This window comes from Oryx dammah, unplaced genomic scaffold (assembly GCF_014754425.2).
Source record: "Oryx dammah isolate SB20612 unplaced genomic scaffold, SCBI_Odam_1.1 HiC_scaffold_14, whole genome shotgun sequence".
In the NCBI taxonomy this organism is placed as follows: Eukaryota; Metazoa; Chordata; class Mammalia; order Artiodactyla; family Bovidae; genus Oryx; species Oryx dammah.
In genome coordinates, this window is record NW_024070198.1 from 8,538,745 (window position 1) to 8,563,435 (window position 24,691).

General features: G+C 46.9%; 1 protein-coding gene across 4 annotated transcripts in view; it reads right to left on the reverse strand.

Moving 5' to 3' along the window:
• Positions 1-16,826, reverse strand: part of SGMS1 (sphingomyelin synthase 1) — a 323,847-nt gene extending 307,021 nt beyond the window's left edge. For 2 of the 4 annotated variants that reach the window (XM_040254683.1, XM_040254687.1), the window contains exon 1: positions 16,526-16,774. The gene's annotated coding sequence lies outside the window, so the exon portion shown is untranslated. Of the gene's footprint in view, positions 1-16,442 lie in introns of all 4 variants that reach the window. The other 2 variants (XM_040254684.1, XM_040254685.1) reach the window with 2 other exon arrangements.
• Positions 16,827-24,691: the final 7,865 nt, after the last annotated feature.

Below are 24,691 nucleotides of genomic sequence, written 5' to 3' on the forward strand. Positions count from 1 at the left end.
AGCAGCAGCACTCACGCCTCCCCTACTCCTCTCCCAGGAGGCGGCTGGCCTTCCACGCTGCTAGCCTCATCTTTTGCTTCTTTTTCCTCCGAGGAATAACTGAATGTGTTCCCACCGCAAGACATAGCAATGTCAAGTCCCAGATAACTGTACTGAGGCTCTCAGCCTGTGTCTGCCTCCCCGCTTTAGGCAAATTACACCTCATTAGTTCCTCTAAAAGGGGGACAGACGGCAATAAGGAGAAGCCCTCAACGGCCCGATTCTATCTTTTCACCCACTTGCATAAAAATAAACCTTTCAGAGCTCTTCCCGGTGGATTTAATGAAAGCTTTAGACACTCTTGCCAGAAAAATGCACACCCAGAATGACAAACTGGATTTAAGTGGCTTCCTGAAATTCATCTATGGACCCCAATAAGAACCGCTGAACCACTGATTGGGTCTTCAAACCAATGGCCAAAAAGAGGCCTGAGATATTCCTGGGGTGTTCATGCTACCCCATCTCTGTCTCTAAAATCAGAGGGAGGGGAAAGTCCACCCTGTCCAGGGCCCCTTGGAAACCTGGAAGTCAGCCCGGCACAACTGCTGCTAACTCTCCAGGGCCTTTCAAAGGAACTCAGGCGTCACTGCACAAAGAGGGGCAGGACAGCAAAAGCCAAACGACCTGCCCTCTGAGGGGGCACGGAGCCCTTACACGGCTCAGGAAGGCTCTGACTCCTGACCTGCTGCCAGGCCTCACACTTGCTGACTTGACTGTGGGCTCCGCCCCGTCACCAGGAACGCTCCACGCACACGGAGACTTTGGTCTCACCTGTATCCTCAGCCTCGTCCAAGCCAGAGATGCTGGTCCCAGTGAGTCTGAGGGCCTATACGAGAGACTGAGGCCGCCACGCAGGCTCCCACAGAGGCCGTGACATACACGGGCCATCCTGCACACCTGGCGCCTTAGGGTGAGGAGACTGGAGTCAAACACGGGGAACAGGGACAGGCTCTGGGATAAGACGGGGAAGAAAAACAAGGGATCGGATGTCAGGCCACAAGGTAAAAAACCCCAGCGGCTCATGGCCACGGAGCTGGGGACGGATGGGCAGTCCCAGGGCACCAGCTCTCAGTCTCGCTCAGGGACCCCCTACTCAAGTGAATGGTCAACGCACCGGCAGGGCAGCCCCCTCAAACAGTAACCCCCTGCCACCACCTCCCACGTGACCTCACAACCAGGAAGCAGCCCCCCACACCCTCCTGCGTGCACCAAGGGCCTCAGGTGACAGCACTGTGACTCAGTGCCTATTACTGCCATTTCCCACAGGGGAAGGTCCATGCCTCAAAAGGACAGCACCTGTCCCCTCTTGCCCTCTCCTGGTCTCAGGTGACTGCAGCAGCCTGTCTCAGGCTGAAGGCCACGGATTTTCTCTCAGGACAAAATGTTTCTCTCAGGATACCCTGCAGGCCAGCCAGAGGCTTTCCTCTCCTCCTCACTGACCCAGCCTGCCCATCCCTCCTGGTTTCCCTCAGAGCAAAAGACTCTGCCCTTCTGGCCTCAGGCCCCCATTTTCAGACTGGCCTCAGGCAAACCCTCAGCCTGTGTTTGCAGGGAGGGTAAAAGCACCTCTCCCCTCCAGCTGCTTTTTCTCTCCCCTTTTTGATACCTCTGGCCTCTGCTACTGTCCCCCGCAGCTGGAAGGGGGAGCCCTTCGGCCAGCCCTCCCCTCTTCCTCAGGGGACAGTCTTCATGACTCTCTCTCCACCTCTCAGCTCCTGGGACTTTCTCCTTCCACCCCCAAACATCACTTGACCTATGACCCTTGGAAGTTCCATTCCTAACCTGAGTATCATCCAACCAGCCCTCACCCCACCCCACCCCATCCCATAACCTGAGATTAATGGTAACATCCCATAGGATTTGTCCTTAGGTAACATCTGTTATAACGTCCTTCTTGGATTCACACAGTGGGCCCGTGACTCAAACACTGAAAGCTGCACATTTTGCACCTTTAGCTCAGACAGCCTGCCAGAAGGGACATGGATCACAAGCTGTAAAATACGACAGTGGGCCATCAACCGCTTACTGCTGCTTCTATAACGTGGTTTGGATGCACAACCAATAGGATCCGGGAAGGCAGCTCTGAAATAACTTTTTTTACTAATAGAATAATAAACGACTGATGAAAGGGGCTTCACCAGTCATTTTCAGGTGTCCCCCAGTGACAGGACTCACAGATGTGGGGACCAGGTGACTAGGAGTCAGCTAATCCAAGCTCTCCACTTACAGATAAGGAAGCTGAGGCCCAAGTTCACCAAGGTCACAGTGTGGGCAGGCGTGCCCTGGCTGGCAGGGCATGTATAGAGGCATTAAGGAGAGGAGGGGGAGAGAGAAGGGAGAACAAGGAAAGTGAGAAGTGCAAACCCCCGAAAACAGAACCGAAACTGCAATTTAGCACTTTGCCAGAAATTAAGGGAGCCTTACTTTCACAGAACCTTGCTTTAATAAAGAATCTTCCTTTTAAAAGCGGATATACCTTAAAGATAGAAAGCCATTCATCTTCTGCAGGTTTTATGTTCCTAGGAAATAGCTAAAAATTAGCCACATTTGCAAAGACAGTCATCTGGCACGCGCCCCCTGCCCTCCTGAGTGGTTCTGAAGGGCACTCCCAGCTCTGGATTCTTACAGCATCTGTGGGCCCTCTGCAGTCAAAATCCCCTCACTTAAAATGGAAATCACAAAAACAAAAGGAAACAGAACCAAACTATACCAGATCTGGGTCCATCTGTGCCACCCTGTGGTGTCAGCCTCTCACGCGCTCAGGCACATGGGGAACCAGGAGTGGGCCAGCCCCCTGCCCAGCTCTCCTGCCCCACCCCGGAGGCTTGGTGTGCAGCTGACCACCACTGGGTGGCGGCTTTATCTGCAGATGTGCCTGTCTCCCCCAGGAGCCCCTTGGGAACCCAGACCCCATCTCGCGCATTTCTGCATCTCAAGGCCCAACAGGGGTCTGGCCCATAGCTGACCCCTCATGTGCACAGACCTGTCTGGCCTCCCCAGTCTTCGCTTGGCCCTCTCCCATCCTCTCTGCCCTGCCACGTCACCTCACCAAGCAAGCAAGCTAAGCCCAGCTACTGGGGCCACAGGAGAGCCCCGACAACTAGCACAGGGAAACCGGGGACACTTCCTCCCAGCTCACCCGCATGTCCTTCTCTGGGGTGATCCGAAGACACCCTCTCCCACAAAATCTTTCAACCTGAAAATGTTCCGATTCCTCGGTTCCATGTGTAACACTGCTGAGATGAGGGAAATGCCCTGTTTTTTAACTGCGAAACAGAAAACTTCACCTGGAATAACAGTGGATCATGCATTTGGTGAGGGCTTCCCATGTGCGAGCTAAATTTGGACACAATGTGGCTATTTTACCGGACAACTGGAGACAGGTACAGCCCTTCTTTTTAAGTGCTTTCCTACAAACTACTACAATTAATCCCATCAAATAAGATAATCTTCTATCTCTCTACTATCAGGTTATGCATCGTCATACATTTTTAATCTCTCCATGTGTAAAGTTTCCCAAAGGGTTAAAACAATGGACACCAAGCATTTTTGTGCCTATGGCAGGGAGTGGGGAGAGTGGAAAATAACAAAATAAAAACAAATCAGGCATCTTCCTAAGATGGAATGCCCTAGATGGCACTTCTCACTTCTAATATTAAGCCTTAACTCGCATATCCAAATTTTCTCTCCACCCTGGGTCCTCATCCATCTAACCCATATCAGAAAACACTGGCAAGGACGGAAAGTATTTTCTCCACTGCCCTGGCCTGGCTCAGACATCCCTCTGCTGGCCTAGATAAACTGGACCATGTGAGTTCAGTTTTTATTTCATGAGGTGGACAGTATTTAAAATTTCTGAATCTGCAATTGTCTCAACTGACTGTAAGTAGAAGTAACAGCAGCTGACTCTTCACTTATGTGAGTATTGATTATGGAAGTGGTTCTCAGAGTGGTCCCAGGCCAGTAGCATCAGCATGCTCTGGGAACATGTTAGACATGTAAACTATGAGGTCCCAGCCCAAGCTATCGATACCTGCCTCCAAAACTCTGGTGGAGGTGGACCCAGCACCAGTGCTTTAACAAGCCTCCAGGTGATTCTAATATGTGCTGAAATTTGAGAACCATCAATGTAGGCTGATAAACCATCAAGATCATGGGATTGCCCTGCTAAGCTATCGTGTGTTTCCCAATTCTATGGCACCACACCAACAGCACTTACCCTGGTAATTGCTGCCAACTGGCAAAGGCCGCAAACACGAAACTTCTTCAGGGCCCTCCTACTTGACTGGGCAAATTACTTGTACTCCACCCTCATCTCTAAAAGGGGATAATAATAACAGCCATCTTATAGGACTGTCACAAGAGTCAAGGGCTTACTCAGGGTCTGGCACACAGTTCATCTTCAACAAGTATGAATCCCTATAATTACTACACCTTTGCTAAAAGGTCTACTCAAAATAGGAATACAGCAAAATAAAACCCGCTTCTAGCATGCTAATGTGAAACTTAATAAAGGAAAACCTTACATGCTCCAACAGGAAAAGATGAACATTGCATCTCCTTTATAGGATATCAACTACATCCCAGCGACTCAGTGAGTGAGAGAATATCATCACCCTGAACGCTCACCTTTTTCCAATGGACTTTCCTTCAAAACTACCCTTCTAACTTCCTCCTTTTTTCTCTATAAAACAGCATTCCTCTCCTTTACCTGTTGGACTTGCCTATAATTTTTGCCATGGCTTGCTTGTCCTGAACTGCAAGTCTCTGCTATTCCCAAGGGGCTTCCCTGGTGGCCCAGTCGGTGACGAATCTGCCTGCAATGCAGGAGACCCAGGTTCAATCACCTGACTGAGGACATTCAGGACCAAGAGACAGTGCCTGAGAAACAGGGTCTGGCTTCACAGTCTATCATGCATTTATTTGCTCAGCCTACAACCTAAGTTCCCACTATATGCCCAGCAATCTGCAGGGAAAAAAAAAAAATTCTCTCTACAGGACTGTGCCTCCAGCAGTCTTTCTGGACACCCAACAACTCTGGAGCATAAGGCCTCATACACCTCAAGGGAGATACAAGAGGAAGGCAATGAATATTAACAACAGTAGTCATAAGCGCAGCATTTATGTTGCGATTGCTTTCTGCCAGGAACCAAGCACCCGGCAAAGGTTTACACAGTCCTCAGCCTCGGAGGCACCTGCTGTTATGGGATCCACCAGTGAGGGATAGGGAAACTGAGGCATGGAAGGCTTCCATAACTTGCCTAAGGTTCCATAGCTCCTAGATAGTAAGGCCAAGACCCAAACCCAGGAACAGTGCTCTTAACCTCTATATTAAATGACAGAGAGCTGTTAGTTACCTAGGCAATACTAGTCACTTACCACTGATTTCAAAGCAATGACTTTTAAGACACTTAAATTTAGGCACAAAATCTACTGTCATGAGGTTCAATACCAAGCTCCCAAAACCGTAGACAGAAATGCTAATTACACTTCATTTCTCAGGCCCCTTCACTACCCTGTAATCTAATTCTACTCAAGTCGAGTCAAAACTCTTACAGACTGGACAGCTACATGCAAGAGAATGAAATTAGAACATACACTAACGTTATATACAAAAATAACCTCAAAATGAACTTAAGACCTAAATGTAAATAAAACTCCTAGAGGGGAACATAGGTAGAACATTCTTTGACATAAATCACAGCAATATCCGTTTTCGGATCTGTCTCCTAGAATAATAGAAATAAAAACAAAAATAAGCAACTGGAATCTAATTAAACTTATAAGCTTTTGCACAGCAAAGGAAACCATAAACAAAATGAAAAGACAACCTACAAGCTAGGAGAAAAATATTTGCAAACAATGTTACCAACAAGGGCTTAATTTCCAAAATATACAAACAGCTCATACAACGTAATAGCAAAAAAAAAAAAAAAAAAACCCTATCAAAAAACAGGCAGAAAACCTAAATAGACATTTCTCCAAAGAAGACATATAGACGGCCAACAGGCACGTGAAAACAGGCTCAACATTGCTAACTATTCAAGAAATGAAAATCAAAACTACAATAAGGTATCACCTCACACCAGTCAGAATGGTCATCATTAAAAAGTCTACAAATTACAGATGCTGGAGAGGGTGCAGAAAAAAAGGAATCCTCCTACGCTGCTGGTGGGAATGTAAATTGATACAGTGACTATGAACAACAGGGTGGAGATTCCTTAAGAAAGTAAAAACGGTTATTATATGATCCTGCAATCCTAATCCTGAGCAAATATCTGGCATATCCTGGGCATATATACATCATATATATCTAATTTGAAAAGATATATGCACTCCAATGTTCATCATAGCACTATTTACAACAGCCAAGATACGGAAGCAAACTAAGTGTTCACTGAGAGGTAAATGGATAAAGAAGATGTTGTGTATACATATATAAGTATACATATACCATTTACCTCTCAGTGACTCATTGGAAAAAACTGTGATGCTGGGAGGGATTGGGGGCAGGAGGAGAAGGGGACGACCGAGGACGAGATGGCTGGATGGCATCACTGACTCGATGGACGTGAGTCTGAGTGAACTCCGAGAGTTGGTGATGGACAGGGAGGCCTGGCGTGCTGCGATTCATGGGGTCGCAAAGAGTCGGACATGACTGAGTGACTGAACTGAACCGATATATATATAATCAGCCATAAAAAAGAATGAAATAATGCCATTTGCAGCAACATGAAAGGACGTGGGGGCTTCTCCAGTGGCTTGGCAGTAAAGAATCTGCCTGCAATACAGGAGACATGGGTTCGATCCCTGGGTCAGGAAGATCCCCTGAAGGAGGGCATAGCAACCCACTCCAGCATTCTTGCCTGGAGAATCCCATGGACAGAGGAGCCTGCCAGGCTATAGTCCACAGGGTCGCAAAGAGTCGGACACGATGAAGCAACTGAGCGCACACGCACACAGATGGACCTAGACATGCTGAGAGGTAAGTCAGATATTTGTCTTCCATGAGGTAAGACAAACATCATGTAACATCAATTATATGTGGAATCTGAAAAAATGACACAAAAGAACTTACTTACAAAACAGAAACAGACTCACAGATGTAGGTACAAACTCATGGTTACCAAGGGGGTAGCAGGAGGGGGACAGGTGGGGAGGTAGGTGACAAATTAGGAGTTTGGGATTAACGTACACACGTTACTATATATAAAGTAGGTAAACATGTTCTGTACAGCACAGGGAGTGATATACAGTACAACATATAATGGAAAAGAATCTGAAAAAGAATATATGCATGTGTATGTGTATAATTGAATCTCTTTGCTGTACACTTGAAACTAACACAACATTGTAAATTAACTATACTTCAATTTAAAAGACACTTGCTCTTTGGAAGAAAAGTTATGACCAACCTAGATAGCATATTCAAAAGCAGAGACATTACTTTGCCAACAAAGGTCCATCTAGTCAAGGCTATGGTTTTTCTAGTAATCATGTATGGATGTGAGAGTTGGACTATAAAGAAAGCTGAGCGCCGAAGAATTGATACTTTTGAACTGTGGTGTTGGAGAAGACTCTTAGAGTCCCTTGGACTGCAAGGAGATCCAACCAGTCCATCCTAAAGGACATCAGTCCTGGGCATTCATTGGAAGGACTGATGTTGAACCTGAAACTCTAGTACTTTGGCCACCTGATGCGAAGAGTTGACTCATTTGAAAAGACCCTGATGCTGGGAAAGATTGAGGGCAGGAGGAGAAGGGGACAACAGAGGATGAGATGGTTGGATGGCATCACCGACTCAATGGACATGGGTTTGGGTGGACTCTGGGAGTTGGTGATGGACAGGGAGGCCTGGCATGCTGCGGTTCATGGGGTTGCAAAGAGTCGGACACAACTGAGCAACTAAACTGAACTGAACTGAACTGAAATTTTAAAATTGAATAAAAAACCACTCCTCACCAAGCAGCATTTCTCCCTACTCCTTACTCTCCTGGCACCATACCACTTAACCTTGATTATAAGCCATCTGTCACAAAGAGTTCCCCAATTGTTTTTTTTTTTTTTTAAGATTTTTGATATGGACCATTTGTAAAGTCTTTATTGAATTAGTTACAACATTGCTTCTGTTTTATCTTTTGGTTTTTTAGCCACAAGGCATGTAAGATCTTAGCTCCCAGACCACAGATCAAATCCCCACCTCTGCACAGGAAGGCAAAGCCCCAAGCACTGGACCAACAGGGAAGTCCCTCACTGTGTCTTATGTATGGGTCTTTTCTTCCCCAGTCGGTGAAACCCCATACAACCAGGTAGAAACATGGCCTTACATGAGTAGACTTGGAGAGCGTTACACAGTTAATCAGTAGGCTTGTTCACTTTGCTCTTCTGACACCTCTTTATTAATCAGTCCCTAAGAAGTAGAAATATGAAGTCTGTGCTATTTAAAGCCAGCACAATCCATGGGGTCACAAAGAGTCGGACACCACTGAGCGACTTCACTTTCACTTTCAGGGGAGGTATTGGGCTTCCCTGGTGGCTCAGCTAGCTGGTAAAGAATCCTTCTGCAATGCGGGAGACCTGGGTTGGGTCCCTGGGTTGGGAAGATCCCCTGGAGAAGGAAAAGGCTATCCACTCTAGTATTCTGGCCTGGAGAATTCCATGGACTGTAAGTTTAGTCTATGGGGTCACAAAGAGTCAGACACGACTGAGCGACTTTCACTCACAGGAGATATTTGACACCAACATTCACTAACCAGCAAATGTTTCAAAGTTGTACTCCCTGCCTTTCCTACATTATCTCATTTAAAGCCCTCAGCAGCTCAGCAGCCTTGGGGAGGAGGCTGCTGGCATCCAGCCTGAGGAAGGAGAAACCTGGGGCCACCAAAGGAGAGAATCTGCCCAGTGTCACTTAAGGCAAGTGAATGGAGAACGGAGATTGAAACAAGATCTGTCCCCCAAGCCCATATACTCTGCCTTCCTCTAAAGTTCAGACTAAGAAGTCCAGGTTCAAATTCTCCGCAAAACAATACATTACTTTTGTTTTCAAACAAAATCTTATGATACAGAAAATTTAAGCTCAATTGAATGTCGTTAGAAAAAGATGGGACCACTATGTTCATGGACAGCATTACAGCTAAGAAGGAAGAGGTGTCAATTCTCCCCTGGGTTAGACTATACATTCAATGCAACGTCACTGCATTTCTAACACGTTAAGAATTTGATAAGCATTCCAAAATGTATATGGAAGAGGAAAAGTCCACAAATAAACAAGCTCTGAAATATAAGACACTGCAGAGCTATAATAATAAAAATAATCTGGCACAGAAACAGACAGATGACTGGGACAGAATACAGAACTTAAACCCTGTGAAGAATCTCAAAATCTGAAAATGCAAACGAGCCTGTTTGTGGCAGAAAGCAAACCAGTGGTTGCCTCCTGAGTCTGGAGACAAAAGCGAGATGAAAGGCAAATGAGAAGTTTTAGTGTGGGGGAGATGGTCTGGATCTTGACTGTGGTGGTTTCAGAGGTACACATCCTGTCAAAATTCATCAAACTGGGGGCTTCCCTAGAGCCTCAGATGGTAAAGAATCTGCCTGCAGTGCAGGAGACCCAGGTTCGATCCCAGGGTCAGGAAGATCCCCTAGAGAAGGGAATGGCTCCCCACTCCAGTATTCCTGCCTGGAGAATTCCATGGACAGAGGAGCCTGGCGGATTACAGTCCACCAGGTCACAAAGAGTTGGACACCTCTGAGCAACTGACACTTTCCCTTTCTGGTGGTCCAGTGGTTAAGACTCCATGCTCCCACTGCGGAGGGTGCAAGCTCCACCCCTTGTTGAGGAAGTTCCATATAGTATGAGATGTGGCCAAGGCCAAAAAAAGAAAATCATTAGATTGCACACTTTAAATGTACAAGTGAAATTTACCATACACAGATTATAACTCAATAAAGTAGAAAAAAATAGACATAAGGGAATCTGATGAATGATAGAGGCAGCTCCACATTTATCCCTAAAATACTAGGGATATAGTTTAATGATTTGGGGAAAACTGGCTCACAAAATGGAGACAGCGATGGCACCCCACTCCAGTATTCTTGCCTGGAAAATCCCATGGACGGAGGAGCCTGGTGGGCTGCAGTCCATGGCGCAGCAAAGAGTCAGACATGACTGAGTGACTTCCCTTTCACTTTTCACTTTCATGCATTGGAGAAGGAAGTGGCAACCCACTCCAGTGTTCTTGCCTGGAGAATCCCATGGACGGGGGAGCCTGGTGGGCTGCCATCTATGGGGTCACAGAGTTGGACACGACTGAAGTGACTTAGCAGTAGCAGGCTCACAAAATGGAAAGAAAAAAAATAACACCGGATTCCTTCCTTATATCATGTATTAAGACAAACCTCAAACAGATCACAGCCATCATTGTGAAGGTAAAAGTAGGAAGTTGATAAAAGAAATTATAGAATATATTTGTAACTTGGGGTAAGGAAGAACATCTTAAGATTCTTACTGTGAAAAAGGCAAAAAGTAATGGCATTGGGCTGTATCAAAATTTTAAATTTCTGAAATTACCACTGAAATTTTCAAGAAGCAACAGTTAGAACTAGACATGCGACAACAGACTGGTTCCAAATTGGGAAAGGAGTACGTCAAGGCTGTATGTTGTCACCCTCCTTATTTAACTTCTATGCAGAGCACATCATGCAAAATGCCGACTGGATGAAGCACAAGCTGGGATCAAGATTGGAGGGAGAAATATCAATAACATCAGATATGCAGATGACACAACCCTTACAGCAGAAAGCAAAGAGGAACTAAAGAGCCTCTTGATGAAAGTAAAAAAGGAGAGTGAAAAAGCTGGCTTAAAACTCAACATTCAAAAAACTAAGATCATGGCATCCAATTCCATCACTTCATGGCAAATAGATAGGGAAACAATGGAAACAGTGACAGACTTTATTTTCTTGGGCTCCAAAATCACTGCAAATGGTGACTGCAGCCAAGAAATTAAAAGACGCTTGCACCTTGGAAGAAAAGCTATGACAAACCTAGACAGTATACTAAAAAGCAGAGACATTTCCGACAAATTCTGTCTAGTCAAAGCTACGGTTTTTCCAGTAGCCATGTGTGGATGTGCGAGTTGAACTATACAGAAAGCTGAGTGTTGAATAATTGATGCTTTTGAACCGTGGTATTGGAGAAAACTCTTGAGAGTCCCTTGGACTACAAGGAGATCAAACCAGTCAATCCTAAAGGAAATCAGTCCTGAATATTCACTGGAAGAACTGATGCCAAAGCTGAAACTCCAATACTTTGGCCACCTGATGTGAAGAACTGACTCATTGGAAAAGAGCCTGATGCTGGGAAAGATTGAAGGCAAGAGGAAAAGGGGAAAACTGAGGATGAGATGGTTGGATGGTATCACCGACTCGATAGACATGAGTTTGAGCAAGCTCTGAGAGTTGCTGATAGACAGGGAAGCCTGGCATGCTGCAGTCCATGGGGTGGCAAAGAGTCGGACACAACTGAGCGAGTGAACTGAACAGAACCATTAGATGGCAGAATGAAATTAATATCCAAAATATGTCAGACATCTGCAAATCAACACATTAGAAAAACAGACTACAGTCAAAGAAATTGTAATAACTAACAAATACATTAAAAGGTGCTTACATTCATTAAGAAATTACCTAAATTCACATTACAACAATAAGGAGCCACTTTATAGACACCAAGTACTGAAAAAATTAGAAAGACGGTTAACATCAACCACTAGAGAGGATGTGGTGAATCAGGAATCCTTCATGCACCGCGGTGAGAGTGTCAGCCAATCCAGCCACACTGGAGACTAACTTGGTAAAAATAGGGGTTTGTTCTCTTTCACCCAGCCTTCCCACTCCTGGGTACATACACTTAGAGCAGTGGTCTTCAAACTTTCCTGGGCACCAGTCTCCAAGCTTGTTTGTTGTTCAGTCACTAAGTCGAGCCTGACTCTTTGAGATCCTTTCAGACTCTTTGAGACTGCAGCATGCCCACGACTTGCTCTAAAACACAAACGGATAGTGTCTGTCCCCAGGGTTTCTGATTCAAGAGGTCTAGGTTAGATCCTGATTATATCTTCCCAGGTGAGGCTGATGCTGCTGGGTGTGGACCACTGTAAGAACCACTACCCTAGATAATCTCACAGGTATCATTAAGAGATGCTCCAGGATATTTCTTCATCACAGCTTTGCTCATGGTAGCAGGAATGGAGCGGAGCTAAGTGTACATAATTAGAAAAATGGTGAGATTAGTGGATATGTAGCAGGCCAGCCATACCAAGTAGCAATGATAGCCAGGCACTGGATAAACCTATGCTAACCACAGGCAGCAAATAAATTGCTGAATGAAATTCTTTCAACTTTTATGAATGTCTGAAATTTTCCATAATAAAAGTTTTAATATTGAATGGAAAAGCAACTGAATGAAACTGTAGCAGCACAGCACTATTTACCTAAACTAAAAACATGCACACACCACCTTTAACAAGGATACAGACATACCCAAGAACACCCAACGCGAGAGAGGAAGTTCCTCTGACAAAGAGGAAATGAGACTGGGAAAGAAGGAAGAATATAAAACAAGAAAGGGGCTTTGTACAGGGAGATCTGGTGCCCCAAATCCAGGAATGTTAACCCCAGCACCAGAAAGTCTAAAAGGTGAAAACCACTTCAGTTACATTTACCTTTAATGTTTGCTTCACTGAAAGCCCCCAGCAGCTTTGCGGGTTAAGCGGGACAGATCAGCTTGCCATGGAAAGAGAGAAGAGGAATCTTTCTGAAATACATGATTAGGGTGATTTCAGATTCCCCAAATTCCACCTGCTACTGAGCCCTGGGCTTTACCTGTGTGACATATTGGTTTTAAAAAGAAGTTGGGATGCTCAGCTTTTGGCCAAAGATACACACGTGTCTACGTGTGTGTCTGTGCCTCTTGTCACTATGTCTGTGCATGTGTGAGTCTGTGAATTTGCCTGAAGCAATGTGTGTGTGTGATGTGCTCACTGGCGGAGGGGAAGAAGACTAGAGAGGGCAGCAGAGCACTCTGGCAGACTGGGCGACACACACCGATCAGACACTTGACTCTGCTTTACTGAAACCAGAAGTCAGTTACAAAACCAAACCTGACCCCACTCACTATTCTCTTCCCCTTTCTTCATGCGCGCCTCCCCCACATCCAGTGCTGCTTCCCAACTCTCCTGTCTAAATGGGCTGATACGAAATATGGTCCTCTGGCAACTGGGTAGCTTATTAAAGTGACATACTTTACAGTCAAAATTCTTAGGATGTGGTTCAGTTCAGTTGCCCGGTCGTGTCCGACTCTTTGCAACCCTGTGGACTGTGGCCAGACTTCCCTGTCCATCACCAACTCCTGGGATAGGATGTGGTAGGAGAGGATAAGTGACCATTGCTATTCCCTACCAAGAGCCTTAACAGAAAGTCCAAAATCTTTAAGACTGGGCATACTTTAACAGTCCTTCCAGAAGAGGTTGCTGTGGCTACAGAGATCATCCAAAAAAGGCAAAGAAAGAGCCAACTATATTCTGTTACGTCCCCTTCCCCCGCATCCCCCACCAACTCCACCATTCCCCACTTTTCCAAGGACCATCGAACAATTTATCATATGAAGTGGTGGGAAAGTGTATGGGACAATTAAAAAATAAAGGTCATTGTTAATAGAATTTATGTGAGAAAATGCAGCAACTTTAGGTCAGCAAGTCCATGCCAGGAAAGTATGTCTTTAGGGGAAGAAGAAACAGCTTAACAACTGGAGGAAGGAACAGAATAGCAAAGGTAAAACACAGAAAGAACTGGACAAACACTCCAGCCGCCCTCAAAGACAGGGCCAATTACCCCCGTGCAAATAAGTGAGAACTTTTATTTTCCAAACACTGTTTTGTCTTTCCTATGGCAGCACTTTTCACTGATAACGTGATAATAAATGCTTAGGAACTCTACAGTTGTCCTGAAATGTTTTGTACAAAATAAAGTTTTGTAAATAAAGTGTTTTGATATGCAATTAGACCATTTTCTAGGTTAAAAAAAAAAGTATAACGGTTATATGTAGGAGTCTTCAAGATTTTCATGAGATAAGTTAGCAAAACACGCCTGCCTGTTTTTTCAGCTGACCTGCAGGATGTGTCACAACTTGCAAATTAAGGGGCCTCACCTGGAAAAAGTAAAAGGGTTGAGGCTTCAAGCTACAATTGAATGTCTAAGGTCAACATAGGCAATTCTGACATTTGAAAACATACAAAGTTCTTTAAGTGTCAAAACTTACCAACAAGCTTGTATTATGAAAACTTCTTTAAATTTCAGTCGAATAAACATTTATTGAGTTAGGCACTGTGCAAAATGCTAGAGATCCTCCAATGATTAAGACACTTAATAATTGTGTCCTTTTAATGTCAATGTATCAATTCCTTTAATTAATTTGGTCATGCTTTCTGCTATTTGCAATAGCTCACTACCAGCAATGAAGAGTTGCAGGAATAGACCCTACTATTTAACTAAAAATGTAAATTTCTAATCTCTGAAGCAGAAACAGAAGGAACAGACTATTTCTCTGCTTTACATATTGCTATCTTTTTCTGCACATTAACTAATAAACTGTGCGTGGTGGCAGCTGCCACTTCCTGCTATTCAGAGGGTCACAGAACTGGAGAGGTTCGAAAACATGCTACACACTTTAAGAGAGGCGGGGAAGGAACCCAAAAGACCAAGGCCTCCGATGTCATACACAAAAAGCAAGATAAGCAAAGTCAGTTGCTACAGGCAGAAGTCTCCTGGAGATTCCCCCGAAGCTGGCGCTTCTGACAGCAGGCACAAGCAGCTGCCGCTGCCTTGCTTGGCCAAGGTATGGCTTCAGGGCTGGAAAGTTGCCACCTGCTGAATCACTAAACATCCCTGGGCTTCCCTTGGAGCACTGACCAGACGGGGACCCATCCCCCGCCCGGCTTCTCCCGTGAACACCTCGCTCCCCGAACCAATGAAACGCCCAGCCCTCTCCCCTTCCGCACCAGCCAAAACAGCCAACCAACCTCGCTCGGTCTGGGCAGCCCCAGGCAACTCCCACCGCTGCGACGTCACTAGCCCCACTCCTCTCTTTCTGCCCGCTCGGTCCCCAGCTCCCCCAATGTTCAACCCCCGGTGCCAGGAAGCGTGGGGAGTTCACAGCACACCATGATTGGCACCTGCCACTTCCACACCCAGGGAGCCAACCCCAAAACACCCCCAAGTCCGCACGGAAAATAGCCTGCAAGCAAAATAACCTGTCCAAACAGCTCCGAAGGCCCGGGAAGGTAAATGTCAACGGAGCTAGAATAGTAAGCAGGCCCGATAACACAGAAAATAAACTTCCTCTTCAGAAAAGCAGTCGTCACTCTTCGTGTCGTAAGAGTGTACCGCTGAAGTCGCTACTGTCTGAAGGTGAAATGAAACATCTGAGAAGCTCCTGGAAGGATTCTCTTCACTCCCTCTGGCCCTGGCAAGCCTCATCCCGAATTTTACTCGAAGCTCCGGAGACGGAAACAAGCTTTAACAAGAAGCCTCCAGTGTGTCTCCGTTGCCGGACCAGGACACCGTACCAGACCCACCAGAGGAAGCAGAAAGCCCGAGCCTGGGCTAAGAAGGTGGGAGAAACAGCCCTGCTGTCGCTGCCCTGCCCTTGACAACTCGCCTCGGAATCGCGGAGACCCTTCACGGGAAAAGCCGCGTCCTGGAAAGAATGTCCAGCTCCAGGCTGGCTGATGGCTCCTCCAAGGCCTTACCCCTAAGCACCCTCAAGCGTGGGGGCAGCCCCGCCGGGTGTCAGAGCCGCCCCCAAACCTGGAGGCTGTTAAGCGGTCTGTGGAGGGAGACTCGCTGCTCAGCGAAAGGGGTCCCACCTGTTATGTTATCCACGGACATCGAGCGGGGGAGGTGGGTGGCGGGGAGGTACCCCGAAACTCAGAGTGCCTGGCCAGCTGCGATCGGACCCAGAGGTACCAACTGTCACGCCGCCACCAGATGGGGGTAGGGCCGTGATTTGGGGTCGGATCTGCGGGTCTCCCGACCCCCGCCCGCCACTGTCCGAAGGTTCTTCGGCCCCGCCACAGTCCGCTCGCCCCAAACCGACACTAGGCAGCCTTCCAGTCCGCACGCAGGACCTCTGAAAAGGTGCCCGCTGACGCCCCCGCCTTTCTCCCCGCCCCAACTCAGTCTGGGAGCCCCGCAGGCGGCCCGCCCCCTCGTGGCCCCGAGAACAGCTGCGGGACCGCCCCCACCCCACCCCCCGAGCGGCGGCGCGGGGGGAGTGCCAGCCAGGTACGCGCCAGGCACTGAGCCGGCTGCGCTCACGCCCCCTCGCCCCGGGGTTGCCGGCACACCTTTCCTGGCGTCAAGCCAGGCCCCGTAGGTGCGTGTCCGATCTGCTCCCCAGCGATCGGCTCTCTCCCGCCGCCCGACTCACTTGCACTGGAGTCGCGGCAGCCGCCGGAATTCCGCTCGCCGAGCCCCCAGCCGCGGAATGAAATCCGGGGCAGGGCAGCGTTGGGGCTCTGTACCCGGATTGCGCTCTCTGCCCGGCTCGCCGGGCGCTAGGAGAGAGCAGCCTTCCCTGGCCGGCCCTTCCCGCTCCCGTGCTGCCCCTCGCTGCCGCCGCCGCTGCCCCGGCCACTGCCTAGCTGGTGCGAACGCTTCCGACTAGCCACCGCGAGCCTCCCGGGCTGCCGAGCATGCCCAGTCCGCTGCCCGAGCCGGCCCAGCTGCCCGCGCTACGCAAATCCGCTCCTCCGGGTGTTCGCGGCAGCTGGGAGGGCGGGGCAGGCGGGCGGGGTCTGCAGGGAGCTCGTCCCCGGACCCAGTAGGACTCCGGCCAGACTGCGCACCTAGGGGCAAACGAGGCTTGGCACCCTGTTATTTCATTTTCAAGTACCTGAAAACTCGGGAGGCGGGCGTTTTCTCCACCGAGGAGAGAGGCCTTGCTTGCACATTTTTCGGGGGCCGTTTAGTGAGGCCGGACGGAAGCCAGCTTTTACGCTTGGGGACACTATTCCACTTGGAGCAAAACCAGAATTGAAGAGCTGGAGCTGGTCAGAGCAGAGAACGCAAACTCGGCCTCCTGGAGACCCGGTTCGCAGGCACGAGTTTGCTGGCTGCCCGAGGATTCTCTTTCCCACCGAGCCTAGGAGTACAGCACTTGGAATTAACTCGTGATTGATCATAAAAAACAAACAAAATTTAAATGGCGGACCTCACACTCTACGGTTCATTTTCAAACCTCTATTCACAGACTCCCACCCCAAAAACAGGGAGCGAAGGCGAGCAAGGCCTGGAGTACCTTCAATTGGAGGGGGGAGACTCGGGCCCGCCCCTTCCCGGCCCCACCTCCTGCCGACCCGACGGAGCTGCGGGAAAAAGCTGGAAAGCCGGCGCACGCGGGCCGGAGCATTGCGCATGCCCAGTGGCCCGACCTGGTGCAGGTCGCTCGAAGGAAGGTTTTTTTCCGGCTGCCAGAGCCGGACCCCTGCGCCCGGGGAGCGGACGCCCGGGCGAGCTCTCGGCTTTCTGCAGTGGGATCCTCCCTTCTGTCTGTACCGCTCGGTACCCGGGTGGCGGAGAGGCAGCCTAGGGCTGCGCGACCCGCGGGGTCCGGGACTCGGCGAGCGGGGGAGGGGGCGTGCGGCGGTATCGCCGGGACACGTGACTGTCCGCGGCGCTGCGGGCAGCCATCTTCCGCTGGGCCCTCGGTCGGTGGGCAGTCGGGACGGAGCGGAGACTTGGCAGGATGGGAGCAGAGAGCTCGGCTCCCCGCCACGCCCTCACGCCGGGCTCCAGCTTCTGCTCCGCACCTGCCTCCGCCCCGCACGAGGGCGCTGGATTCCGGGCTCTGGCCCTAGGTTTGTGAGAGGACAGGCTCCCGCGAGGGCTAAAAACAAACGGCTGCGAAATCGAGAGAGCAGGACTCCGGGGGTGGATGGCCTGTGCTTTTTCCCAGAGGCGCAAGTTGGAGAAAGGGGCCCCCTTCTGTAAGGCAGTGACGCCGTTGCTTCCCTGTTCTGATCTGTTCCCTGCGGAGACGTGGTGGGTCGGCAGGAACATCTGGACAGAGGCCATCGCTGTCCCTGAGATGTAATATCCCCGGGCCCCTGCCGGTGCACAGCTGGAATAGTGAACCTTTATTGATGTCCTGCCACGAACCACTTGGGGTCCCCGTGGCCTTAGGACCAGATGAGTCGCCATCACCCGAGAATCTGTTAGAAATGCGAAATGCTAGACCTCCAGCGTTTTGAATCCTGCCACCTCAGTTAAGCCCTCCAGCTGGTTCTGGTGAACATTATACTGCTTTATTTCAACTAAATTTTAGGGCTCCTCACTTTATAAAAACGCATTGAAATTTTGCCCCAGAAGAGGGTGAACTGGTAGGACAATGTGACCCAGCGCCGGCGTTTAATCGCACCCTTCACTCTGGCTGCTTCACTGTTATGTCACTATACTGCTCTTTCAGGGAGATTTTAAAAAGTACATTTGTCACGTAGGGGTTTAAAATAAAAACTGCAATTCAGTTCAGCAACATCTTTTGAGTGTACAGAGGGCAAAGCTCTTTGAGTCATGTAGCCCTACTGAATATTTTCATCAGTTTGCACCAAAGAAGTGCAAGAAAGGCTTGCTTTCTTATGATAAAAATTTTTCAAACTAAGGAAGTGCCAGAAAACTGCTGGCTGATTTCTCTGAAGTGCTGTTTATGCAGAATGGCCAGACTTTGGACTTATAGAAAATGCCATTCAAGGAAGCAGATGGTGTTGAAGTGTCAAGGAGTCTTTCAGTTCAGTTCAGTTGCTCAGTCGTGTCCGACTCTGCGACCCCATGGACGGCAGCACACCAGGCTTGCCTGTCCATCACCAACTCTGGAAGGTTACTCAAACTCAGGTCCATTTAGCTGATGATGCCATCCAACCATCTCATGTTCTGCTCTCCCCTTCCCCTCCCGCCTTAATCTTTCCCAGCATCAGAGTCTTTTCCAGTGAGTAAGTTCTTCCCATCAGGTGGCCAAAGTTTTGGAGTTTCAGCTTCAACATCAGTCCTTCCAACAAATATTCAGGACTAATTTCCTTTAGGATGGACTAGTTGGATCTCCTTGCTGTCCAAGGGACTCTCAAGAGTCTTATCCAACACCACAGTTCAAACGCATCAATTCTTCGTGGCTCAGCTTTCTTTATAGTCAAACTCTCACATCCATACATGACTACGGGTAAAACCATGGCTTTGATTAGATGGACCTTTGTTGACAAAGTAATGTCTCTGCTTTTTAATATACTGTCTAGGTTGGTCAGAACTTTGCTTCCAAGGAGCAAGCGTCTTTTAATTTCCTAGCTGCAATCACCATCTGCAGTGATTTTGGAGCCCAAAAAACTCTGTCACTGTTTCCATTGTTTCCCCATCTATTTGCCCTGAAGTGATGGGACCGGATGCCATGATCTTAGTTTTCTGAATGTTGAGTTTTAAGCCAACTTTTTCACTCTCCTCTTTCACTTTGAACAAGAGCCTCCATAGTTCTTCATTTTCTGCCATAAGGGTGGTGTCACCTGCATATCTGAGGTTATTGATATTTCTCCCAGCAATCTTGATTCCAGCTTGTGCTTCATCCAGTCCAGCATTTTGAATGATGTACTTTGCATATAAGTTAAATAAGCAGAGTGATAATATACAGTCTTGACATACTCCTTTCCTGATTTGGAACCAGTCAAAAGTGCCCCACCCCCAATGTAAAGCTGAACTACTGCTGCTGCTGCTGCTGCTAAGTCGCTTCAGTCATGTCCAACTCTGGGCGACCCCATAGACAGCAGCCCACCAGGCTCCCCCGTCCCTGAGATTCTCCAGGCAAGAACACTGGAGTAGTTTGCCATTTCCTTCTCCAATGATGAAAGTGAAAAGTGAAATCGAAGCTGCTCAGTCGTGTCCAACTCGCAACAACCCCAGGGACTACAGCACCAGGCTCCTCTGTCCATGGGATTTTCCAGGCAAGAGTACTGGAGTGAAAGCTGAACTGAGTTTTATAAAATGCTAGTGGTTTTTGTTTGTAAGTGCTTTTACTAGGGTGATACTTGTAATTTTTTCCTTAATTCTTGATTTTCCTATGTTTGAAATGTTTCATAATAAAAAGCATAAAAGCATTCTAAATTCCTTTCCATGAATAATTTATATATATATATATAAAACATGGAAAAAAAGCAAGTATAAAACTATTTCCAATTTGTTCCAATTTCATAAGGTAATTCAAAGAGAAAGAGCTATAATAAACTAGGGAAAATAAGAAATTGAAAAGCAGTGAAAATAAATTCTAGATGAGATGATTTTAAGAAATACTTGAGATGATCCTCCTTGATATTCAATGTAGTCCTGGTTGTTAAGTCACTATTATTTGTAACCAAAATAAGAAGAAAGAACATAAAGGAAAACAAATAATTGTCCTTCTCCAGTCCACCCAACACTAGTTTGGGTAAAACACGAGTTTTACCCGTATCTTTCTATTCACAATTTAAGTAAACAGCATGCTGCTGCTGCTGCTGCTAAGTTGCTTAATTGTAAAATTTTAGAATTCTCAAGTACATAGAATATCATAAATTACATTGTTGTCAGGACAACAATGAAATAAAAATGAATCACCTCCAAATCACAATCTGTCATTAAAATATCTTTTAAATTAGTATTAAGAGCAAATACTTCAGTTCAGTCGCTCAGTCGTGTCCGAATCTTTGTGACCCCATGAATGGCAGCACCCCAGGCCTCCCTATCCATCACCAACTCCCGGAGTTCACTCAGACTCCCGTCCATCGAGTCGGTGATGCCATCCAGCCATCTCATCCTCTGTCGTCCCCTTCTCCTCCTGCCCCCAATCCCTCCCAACATCAGGGTCTTTTCCAATGAGTCAACTCTTCACATGAGGTGGCCAAAGTATTGGAGTTGCAGCTTTAGCATCAGTCCTTCCAATGAACACCCAGGACTAATCTCCTTTAGAATGGACTGGATGGATCTCCTTGCAGTCCAAGGGACTCTCAAGAGTCTTCTCCAACACCACAGTTCAAAAGCATCAATTCTTCAGCACTCAGCCTTCTTCACAGTCCAACTCTCACATCCATACGTGACCACTGGAAAAACCATAGCCTTGACTAGATGGACCTTTGTTGGCAAAGTAATGTCTCTGGTTTTGAATATACTGTCTAGGTTGATCATAACTTTTCTTCCAAGGAGTAAGCATCTTTTAATTTCATGGTTGCAATCACCATCTTCAGTGATTTTGGAGCCCCAGAAAATAAAGTCTGACACTGTTTCCCCATCTACTTCCCATGAAGTGATGAGGCCAGATGACATGATCTTAATTTTTTGAATGTTGAGCTTTAACCAATTTTTTCACTCTCCTCTTCACTATCATCAAGAGGTTTTTCACTTCCTCTTCACTTTCTGCCATAAGGGTGGTGTCATCTGCATATCTGAGATTATTGATATTTCTCCTGGCAATCTTGATTCCAGCTTGTGCTTCCTCTAGCCCAGTGTTTCTCATGATGTATTCTGCATATGAGTTAAATAAGCAGAGTGACAATATACAGCCTTGAGGTACTCCTTTTCCTATTTGGAGCCAGTCTGTTGTTCCATCTCCAGTTCTAACTGTTGCTTCCTGACCTGCATACAGGTTTCTCAAGAGGCAGGTCAGGTGGTCTGGTATTCCCATCTCTTTCAGAATTTTCCAATTTATTGTGATCCACACAGTCAAAGGCTTTGGCATAGTCAATAAAGCAGAAATAGATGTTTTTCTGGAACTCTCTTGCTTTTTCCATGATCCAGTGGATGTTGGCTATTTGACCTCTGGTTCCTCTGCCTTTTCTAAAACCAGCTTGAACATCTGCAAGTTCATGGTTCACATATTGCTGAAGCCTGGCTTGGAGAATTTTGAGCATTACTTTACTAACGTGTAAGATGAGTGCAATTGTGCGGTAGTTTGAGCATTCTTTGGCATGCCTTTCTTTGAGATTGGAATGAAAACTGATCTTTTCCAGTCCTGTGGCCACTGCTGAGTTTTCCAAATTTGCTGGCATATTGAGTGCAGCACTTTCACAGCATCATATTTTAGGATTTGAAATAGCTCAACTGGAATTCCATCACCTCCACTAGCTTTGTTCGTAGTGATGCTTTCTAAGGCCCACTTGACTTCACATTCCAAGATGTCTGGCACTAGGTGAGTGATCACACCATCGTGATTATCTTGGTCGTGAAGCCTCTTTTGTACAGTTCTTCTGTGTATTCTTGCCACCTCTTCTTAATATCTTCTGCTTCTGTTAGGTCCATACCATTTCTGTCCTTTATCGAGCCCATCTTTGCATGAAATGTTCCCTTGGTATCTCTAATTTTCTTGAAGAGATCTCTAGTTTTTCCCATTCTATTGTTTTCCTCTATTTCTTTGCATTGATCGCTGAGGAAGGCTTTCATATCTCTCCTTGCTATTCTTTGGAACTCTGCATTCAGATGCTTGTATCTTTCCTTTTCTCCTTTGCTTTTCACTTGTCTTCTTTTCACAGCTATTTGTAATGCCTCCCCAGACAGCCATTTTGCTTTTTTGCATTTCTTTTCCATGGGGATGGTCTTGATCTCTGTCTCCTGTACAATGTCAGGAACCTCATTCCATAGTTCATCAGGCACTCTATCTGTCAGATCTAGTCCCTTAAATCTATTTCTCACTTGCACTGTTAATCATAGGGATTTGATTTAGGTCATACCTGAATGGTCTAGTGGTGTTCCCTACTTTCTTCAATTTAAGTCTGAATTTGGTAATAAGGAGTTCATGATCTGAGCCACAGTCAGCTCCCAGTCTTGTTTTTGCTGAGTGTATAGAGCTTCCCCATCTTTGGCTGCAAAGAACATAATCAATCTGATTTTGGTGTTGACCATCTGGTGATGTCCATGTGTAGAGTCTTCTCTTGTCTTGTTGGAAGAGGGTGTTTGCTATGACCAGTGCGTTCTCTTGGCAAAACTCTATTAGTCTTTGCCCTGCTTCATTCCACATTCCAAGGCCAAATTTGCCTGTTACTCCAGGTGTTTCTTGACTTCCTACTTTTGCATTCCAGTCCCCTGTAATGAAAAGGACATCTTTTTGGGTGTTACTTCTAAAAGGTCTTGTAGGTCTTCATAGAACCGTTCAACTTTGGCTTCTTCAGCATTACTGATTGAGGCATAGGCTTGGATAACTGTGATATAGAATGGTTTGCCTTGGAAATGAACAGAGATCATTCTGTCGTTTTTGAGATTGCATCCAAGTACTGCCTTTCGGACTCTTTTGTTGACCATGATGGCTACTCCATTTCTTCTAAGGGATTCCTGCCTACAGTAGTAGATACAATGGTCATCTGAGTTAAATTCACCCATTCCAGTCCATTTTAGTTTGCCGATTCCTAAAATGTCAACATTCACTCTTGCCATCTCCTGTTTGACCACTTCCAATTTGCCTTGATTCATGGACCTAACATTCCAGGTTCCTATGTAATATTGCTCTTTATAGCATCGGACTTGCTTCCATCACCAGTCACATCTAGAGCAAGCAGTTCACTTGCCAGAACAGCTATTCTGAAGTAGGTGGTTCAGTTCCTAATGAATGAATCTTTCTACCTTTAGAAGGTAATGTGGTGGTAGTGGTGGTGGTTTAGTTGCTAAGTCGTGTCCTACCCTTGCGATCACATGGACTGTAGCCTGCCAGGCTCCTCTGTCCATGGGATTCTCCAGGCGAGAATACTGGAGTGGGTTGCCATTTCCTTCTACAGGGGATCTTCCCGACCCAGGCATCAAACCTGGGTCTCCTGCATTGCGGGCAGATGATTTACCAACTGAGCTATGAGGGAAGCCCAGAAGGTAATGTACCTGATCAAAAATGCAGAGGTCTTATCCAGTTGACTGTTCACCTATAAGCAGAAGCCGTCACTCGCCAAACCATAGTCAAAGTCAAATAGTATTAAAGAAGCAAGGAGGCTTCTGTGTGCCCAAGGCAATTTGTCTCAGTGGGAGAATCTAGAACCACAAAGCCAGAGTAGCAGAAACAAGACCTTGTAAGCTCTCTTAGGCCTTTAGAGTGTCAGGAGCTGTGTTAGGCATTACTGACAAAATGGAGGCACGGCCCTAAACCCCTTCCCTTTGTTCCATAGGCACGGACCCAGAATGAAGGAGTTAGGCTTTGTGATTCTGACTTGTTTTTTCCTTTCCTCAGCTGAGTTGACTGAAGAGAATATTAAGGTGCTTATTGTTTCTGAGAGGAGCATGAGAAGGCATAAAGCCTTCTGCAGCTGTGCTCAAAGAATACTTCATAAAGTTAATCATTGACATTTGTTCAAGGACTTTTACAAAAGAGTGTTCCAGGGTGAGCACAGAGGCCGCAGCTTGACACCATGGGAGGGATTGCTATCTGAAGCCTATTTGTGAGGAAAGTGTTTATGGCAAAGGAGTTTACTGAATTTAGGGCTTCAGTTCAGTTCAGTCGCTCAGTCGTGTCCGACTCTTTGCGATCCCATGAATCGCAGCACGCCAGGCCTCCCTGTCCATCACTATCTCCCGGAGTTCACTCAGACTCACATCTATTGAGTCCGTAATGCCATCC